This window comes from Nomascus leucogenys, chromosome 4 (assembly GCF_006542625.1).
Source record: "Nomascus leucogenys isolate Asia chromosome 4, Asia_NLE_v1, whole genome shotgun sequence".
NCBI classification, from domain to species: Eukaryota; Metazoa; Chordata; class Mammalia; order Primates; family Hylobatidae; genus Nomascus; species Nomascus leucogenys.
The window spans coordinates 140,150,203-140,158,134 of record NC_044384.1 but is presented as its reverse complement, the minus strand read 5'-3'; the positions used below and the strand labels follow the sequence as shown (position 1 = coordinate 140,158,134).

Here is a 7,932-nt window from a genome sequence, read left to right as displayed (position 1 = left end):
GTGGCGCGATCTCAGCTCACTGCAAGCTCTGTCTCCTGGGTTCATGCCATTCTCCTGCCTCAGCCTCTCTGAGTAGCTGGGACTACAGGCGCCCACCACCACGCCTGGCTAATTTTTGTATTTTTAGTAGAGACAGGGTTTCACCGTGTTAGCCAGGATGGTCTCGATCTCCTGACCTCGTGATCCACCCGCCTCGGCCTCCCAAAGTGCTGGGATTACAGGCGTGAGCCACCATGCCTGGCCTCCTTTTTTAAGTTCTAAGTTTTCAAATTAAAATTGTGGTAAACTACACATAAAGTGACATTTACCATCTTAAGCGTTTCTCAGTGTACAGTGTCATGGTCTTCAGCACATTCCCACTGTTGCACAACCGTCAACACCACCCATCTCCAGAGCTCTTCTTCTTACAAAACTAAAACTCTGTACCCATTAAACAATTACTCCCAATCTTCCCTTCTTCTTCCCTCCCAAATCTTAAGTATAAAGCAGATAGTGTTATTATCACCATCCGCATTTTTCAGATGAGGAAACGGAGGCACCATGAGATTCAGTAACTTCCCCTGATCACAGCTGGTTGGTGGCAGATCTATGATTCAAAGCCAGGTGGTCAGGCTGCAGAAGTCATGGCCTCAACCACTCTGTGGCCTCAGGCACACCTCACAGAACCGTGCTGTGTTGTCTCTTTTGCCGCTGAGCCGATCTACAAGATCAAGAAACAGCAGCCTAGAAAGTTGAAGCAAATTGCAGATTCTCCTTTGTAAAGGCCACTGCTTGGGTCCCAGGCTGGTTAGCCTGCCCCTCCCCTTAGATTAGAGCAGTGACCCTGTCCTTGGTCCCATCCTCTGCCCCCATCCACATCCAAAAGCAGCTCTGGTCCTCTCCCCTCAGTCCCGAGTGCAGTCTGTGGGTTCCAGCTTGCCTGTGACTAGAGAAGTGGACCCTGCCCTTTGGCCAGCGGGCAGCAGACTAGGCCCACCTAGGGTGCTCTTGCTCAGCTGCACGTAGCTGGGGGGATGCAATCTGTGCTGGAACAGCCTGTGCTCCCTGTCACTGCTAAGGAAGTCCCTCTCCTCCCATCGGGCCAGTGCTGCTAAGGCAGGAAACCTCCCTCCTGCACACCTCCATCAGCTTCTATCAAACACTGAATGGGAGACTGAGCTGGACCCTTACCTAGCACCTGTGTTCAAGGAACGGGTGCTAGGGAGATGGCATACCCCTCCCCCATAAACAGATCCTTATTTATTTATGTTGGCATGTTGGTCCTATTTTCAGCCATTAAAATGAGTAGCGCTGAGGAAGAGCAGCTTCACTATGAGAGGGCTTAATAAGAAGAGAATTTTTCCCCAGTTGACCAATGTAAGCTTTAAAGCCTACCTAGGAGAGGAAGAACTTTAAAACTTTACATCTATTTCATCAGCACACCTTGTTTTACCCAAAATAAACTCCACCACTGACCTCTGCTGACTCCACCAGCAACACCCTAGCCCAAGCCCCATTGTTCCTCACCTGTATAGGCCCCTCAACCGTGCTACCTCCCAGACTGTTTTCCACAGGCAGCCAGAAACCGCCCCTAAACTGTCAACCAGATCCTCTAAGATCAGGAATGAGACAAGGATGCCCACTCTTGCCAGTTCTATTCAACACAGTACTGGAAAGTGTAGCCACAGCAATTAGGCAACAAAAAAAAAAAAAAAAAAAAAGAAGAAGCCAAATTAAAAAAAAGGGAAGTGGCTGGGCGTGGTGGTTCACGCCTGTAATCCTAGCACTTTGGGAGGCCGAGGTGGGCGGAGCACGAAGTCAGGAAATCGAGACCATCTTGGCTAACATGGTGAAACTCTGTCTCTACTAAAAATACAAAAAATTAGCTGAGCATGGCAGTGTGCACCTGTAGTCCCAGCTACTGGGGAGGCTGAGGCAGGAGAATGGCGTAAACCTGGGAGGCGGAGCTTGCAGTGAGCCGAGATGGTGCCACTGCACTCCAGCCTGGGCGACATTGTGAGACTCTGTCTCAAAAAAAAAAGGAAGTAAGTTTATCCCTGTTACAGGTGACATGATCTTATATGTAGACAACCCTAAAGATTCAACAACAACAACAACAAAACCTGTTAGAACTAATAAATGAAGGCCAGGCACGGTGGCTCATGCCTGTAATCCCAGCACTTTGGGAAGCCAAGGTGGGTAGATCATGAGGTCAGGATATTGAGACCATCCTGGCTAACACAGTAAAACCCTGTCTCTACTAAAAATACAAAAAAATAGCCGGGCGTGGTGGCGGGTGCTTGTAGTCCCAGCTACTCGGGAGGCTGAGGCAGGAGAATGGTGTGAACCTGGAAGGTGGAGCTTGCAGTGAGCTAAGGTGGTGCCACTGCACTCCAGCCTGGGCGACAGAGTGAGACTCCGTCTCAAAAAAAAAAAAAAAAAAAAGAGCTAGTAAATGAATTTAGCAAATTGCATGATACAAAATCAACACACAAAAATCTGTGCATTTCTATACACCAACAGTGAACAATCCAAAAAGGAAATTAAGACAACAATCCTATTGGTAATAGTATCAAAAAGAAAACAATATTTAGGAATAAAACCTAGCAGGCAAAAGGCTTGTACACCAAAAACTACAAAATATTGCTGAAAGACATAAAAAAGACACACACACAAAAATGGAAAGGCATCCTGCTGTTCATGGATTCAAAGACATAACATTGCTAAGATGTCATACTACCCACAACAATCTACAGACTTAATGCAATCTCTACTGAAATTCCAACATAGTTTTTTTCAGAAATAAAAAAATCTATTCTAAAATTCATATAGAATCTCAATGAACCCTAAATAGCCAAAACAATCTTAAAAAAGAGGAGCAAAGTTGGAGGTCTCACATTTCCTCATTTCAAAGCTTACTACAAAGCCACAGCAATCAAAACAATGTGGTACTGGCATAAAGACAGACATATAGACCAAAGGAATAAAATAGAAAGCCCAGAAATGAACACTTGTGTAGATGGTCAAATACTATTTGACAAGGGTGCCAAGACTATTCAATGGAGAAAGGACGGTCTTTTCAAGAAATGGTGCTGGGAAAACTGTATATCTCTATAGAAAAGAATGAAGTTGAACTATTATACCACACACAAAAATTAATTCAAAATAGATCAAAGACCAAAATATAAGACCTAAAATGATAAAACTTTTATAAGAAAATGTACAGCAAAATAATGTCTTTATGATATTCTTGGCAATGACTTCTGGTAGATCATACTGAAAGTCAAGCAACACAAGGCCAAATGAGTAAATTTTACATCAAAACATAAAACTTTTCTGCATCAAAGTACACAATCAACAGAGCGAACTCAACAAGTCAGCACATGGGATGAGAGAACATATTTGCAAACCACATATCTGATAAGGGGTTAATATTTAGTGTATATAAAGAATACTTACAACTCCAAAACACAAAACCAACAATTCCATTTAAAAAATGGACAAAGGACTTGAATAGACGTTTCTCCAAAGAAGACATTCAAATGACTGACAAGCATATTAAAAGAAACTTAATATAACTAACCATTATGGAAATGCACATCAAAATCAGTTATCACCTCACACCTTCACATATCATTATGATGCCTACTGCCCCAAAAACAGAAATATTGTGCATTGTTGAGCATGTGGAGAAATTGGAACCCGTATGCACTGTTAATGGGAATGCAGAATGGTTCACTGCTGTGAAAAGCAGTATGGTGCTTCCTCAAAAAATTAAACATAGAATTACCATATAATCCAGCAATTCCACTACTGGGGAGATGCCCCAAAAAACTGAAAGCAGAGTCTCAAAGAGACATTTGCATACCCGTGTACACAGCAGCATTATCCATAATAGCCAAAAGGTGGAAGCAACCCAAGTGTTCATCAATGGATGAATGGATGTACAAAATCTGGTCCGTCCATACAATGGAGTATTATTCAGCCTTAAAAAGGAAGGAAATCCGGACAAAAGGTACAACGTGGATAAATCTCAACGACATTATGTTAAGTGGAATAAGCCACGCACCAAACGACAATACTGTATAATTCCACTAATATTCAGCACCAGAGTAGTCAAATCCATAGAGACAGAAAGTAGAACAAGGGTTGCCAGGGACTGGGGAGAGGTGAGTCGGAATTGGCATTTAATGAAAACAGAGTTTTAGTTTGGGAAGATGAAAAAGTTCTGGAGATGATGGCAGTGGCGTCTGCACTGCAGTGTGGTTGTACTTAAGGGCACATACACTGAAAAAATCGTTAAAATGGCAAATTTTACGTTATGTGTGTGTTTGCCATATACCCCCGAAGAATCAGTGAGACTATGTGACGTATCTGCTCTCAGTCCTCACTCAGAATACAATCCAAATTCCTTCCTCAGTGCAGCGGGCCTCACGCTCTAGCCACACGGCCCCCCCTCTCTCACTGGTCTAGCATGTTTCTGCCCCAGGCCTCTTGCAGTCATTCTGTGTTCCCTTTGCAGGCTCTTGTCCCTGGCCATTGCATGGTTCATTCCCATATTTAACTCAAGACTCTGCTCAATCCTCACTGCCTTTGGCCACTCTGTTAAAATAGCACATCCCTCCAATCCCATAGCACACTTTATTTTTCTTGATGAGTTTCATCAGTGCCTGGAATTATATTAACCACTCATTTATCTGTTCATTATTTGTCTCCTGCAGTGGAGTGTGCATTCCTTGTAGGCAGGGCCTTTGCCTTGCTCTCTGCTGTGTTCCCCAGGGCCTTGAATAGTGGTGGCTCATAGCAGAGTTCAGGAAAGAGGAGTCCAGCAATGAATGAATGGATAACGCCATGCAACAGATGTATTGGTGAAATTGACAGAGGTGGTAGAATTGAGGGTGCCTGATGATGGAATGAAGCTCCCACAAGACCTTGAGAGTCGATATGATGGGCTAAATGACTAAGATGAAGCTTAGCAGGGGTGCTAAGGCTGCACTTGGGTCAAAAGCACAACTGAGTACAGGATGAGGAAGAAGTTGCTTCACAGCAGCTGCACAACTAGCAAACACTTGGAAGCTACAAAATGGTGGGAAGCTCGCAGTAGGATAGATGGGCCTGCAGAAACACCCTGTGATCTCAGGCTGGATGGGGTGGGTGGAGGAGGGGGCGGGTGTGCTCTGCAGGAGACACCCCATGGGGCAGCCCTGTCAGTCCTGGGGTTTGCACTTAAGCAGTCAGAGGTTATTCAAGTACATCTTGACCATAGGGACCTGGATGGCAAAGGCATTCAAAATTACATCCTCAACAATACATAGTTTCAAATAGCTCAAAGGAGGATATTGAACATTCCCAATAGAAAGAAATGAGAAATGTTTGAGATGATGGTTATGCTAATTACCCTGACCTGATTACTGTACATTACATGTATAGAAACATCACTATGTATCCCATGAACATGTACAATTACTGTCAGTTAAAAATTAAAAATCATACTCTATAAAAAAAGAATAGAAGGAATGTTTACCCATAGATGGTAGATTTGAGAGCCAGACAGAACTGAATCAAATCCTGGTTCTGCCTTTTATTAGCTGCAGGACGCAGGCAGAATTATTATCCTTAATAGTCTCTAGTTGTATGACTATCAAGGCCAGTGCCATAAAAGGTAAAATATAACTGTTTGAATTTATAGTTATACACAAAGGCTTGTACTGTGTCCTGTAGAAAATTTGAAGAGTCATCCTTTAAAAATATATGTCCATAGCCTTTGCTGAAATTGCCAATGAAGTGTACTTTATCAGGGTCCCAATGTCGTGTACAATATGTAGCACTGAAACTTAATGCCCACTTTTTATAAATGCTTATCTATAGATGGGCATCTCAATTTGAGGCAACACATATGTGATCAGAACTAACAGTGAATATAAATGATGGAGTATCATGACAGTAGAAACAGATAGAATATTTAGAATAGAAACAGCCCTAAATGAATAACAACTCCTGTGTCTCTTCTGCTAGATTGTTTATAACTTAAAACAGTTCTGTTCTGGATGATCTTGGTAAATCATATGCTTGCATCATGACTGAAATAATCTTGAAAAACGTTTTTAAAGCTGGGAGTGGTGGCTTATGCCTGTAGTCCCAGCTACTTGGGAGGCCAAGGCAGGAGGGTCCCTTGAGGCCAGGAGTTTGAGACCACCCTGAGCACCAGAGCAAGACTCCATTCCTACAAAAAAATTAAAAATTAGCTGGGCATAGCTGTGGATGCCTGTAGTCCAAGCTATTCAGGAGGCTGAGGCTGGAGGATCACATGAGCCTAGGAATTGGAGGCTGTATGACAGAGAGAGAAACTGACTCCAAACAAACAAAAAAAAAAAAACAAAAAGAAAAAACAAGCAAACAAAAAACCCTGTAGGTGGTACCCTTCAAAGGTGTTCCTTTTGGGATACAAAATTAATTTAGATCCCCAAATACAAATTATTTTGTTTAAATTGGGGCCCCCTAGGTTCTACAGTGGAGTTGCTGCAGTAGCTGATGAGGAGAACACAGAACAAGAATCCTTCCCCTGGGATTTAAATGCTGGTTTTCCTCATCATGGGTTTGTCCTTCATGGCTCCAGCCTTCAGCGGAGTCAGGTACAAGCAAGTGATGACTTGCTGATGAAAATACTGGACGATGCAGTGTGGATTTTTTTTTTTACAAAAATGGAAATATCCGAATGTGACAACTTAGAGTGACCATATAATTTATCACCCAATTGGAATACGTTAGAGAGTGAGGGAAGCGGGAGAGGGTGAGTATGAATAGGTGCACTGGGACCACAAGCGTAAACCAACACTGTCCTTTGTCACTGCTATGGCTGAAGTCATGAGGATATTCAGGCTTCAGAAGAGGCTCGCCACGAGTGACTCCACTGTAGCAAGAAGGTCTGGCTGGACCCCAGTGAGACCAGTGAAATCGTCAATGCCAACTCCCATCAGCAGATTCGGAAGCTGATCAAAGTTGGGCTGATCATCCACAAGCCTGTGATTGTCCATTCCCGGGCTGGATGCCAGAAGAGCACCTTAGCCCACCAGAAGGGCAGGCACATGGGCACAGGTTAGTGCAAGGGTACAGCCAATTTCCAAATGCCAGAGAAGGTCCCTTGGATGAGGAGAATCAGGATTCTGCACCAGTTGCTTGGAAGATACCGTGAATCTAAGAAGATTGATCGCCACATGTATCACAGCCTGTACTGAAGGTGCAGGGGAATATGTTCACAAACAAGCAGATTCTCATGGAACACAACCACAAGCTGAAGGCAGATAAGGCCCACAAGAAGCTCCTGGCTGACCAGGCTGAGGCCCGCAGCTCTAAGACCAAGGAAGCACGCAAGCTCCGTGAAGAGCGCCTCCAGGCCAAAAAGAAGGAGATCATCAAGACTTTGTCCAAGGAAGAAGAGACAAGAGAAAAAGCTTCTCCTTTTTCTGTACATCCTGGGCACCGTGATTACATAGATCAGCCATTAAAATAAAACAAGCCTTAAAAAAAAAAAAAAACAGGACTGCCCTGAGAAAACTAGGACGTATGGTCACCCCAAGTGGAGTCCCTTCATGGGGATACGGCGTTGAGATGCACAGGCCTGCCAGGAGCTGTTTCATAAGGATTCAGTGTTCTTCTTGCGCAGGGGAATGAATTTTGATGAGTATGAAAGATGAGTGAAAGGACCGAGACATTCCAATTCCACCCACTAGATTAGCCAGTTTGGTTTGACAGTTTTGTCCATCTGTTTTACATTTTCCGGGTTTGGGAAATGCAGACATAGATAAGGATACTAACATTTTTAAATGACTCAGTAGCCCGTGATAGCCACAAGAGCTTGGCATGGGTTGAAGGCATTATCCAGGTGGGAACCAATGAAAAGCTGTATGACTGTCTTTGCAAGAAGATAAAGAGGTGCTTTGCAACAAAAGAGGG

The 7,932-nt window shown here is 43.6% G+C and overlaps 1 pseudogene; it reads left to right on the top strand.

Moving 5' to 3' along the window:
* Window positions 1-6,843: 6,843 nt before the first annotated feature.
* Window positions 6,844-7,489, top strand: LOC100584625 (annotated as a pseudogene).
* Window positions 7,490-7,932: the final 443 nt, after the last annotated feature.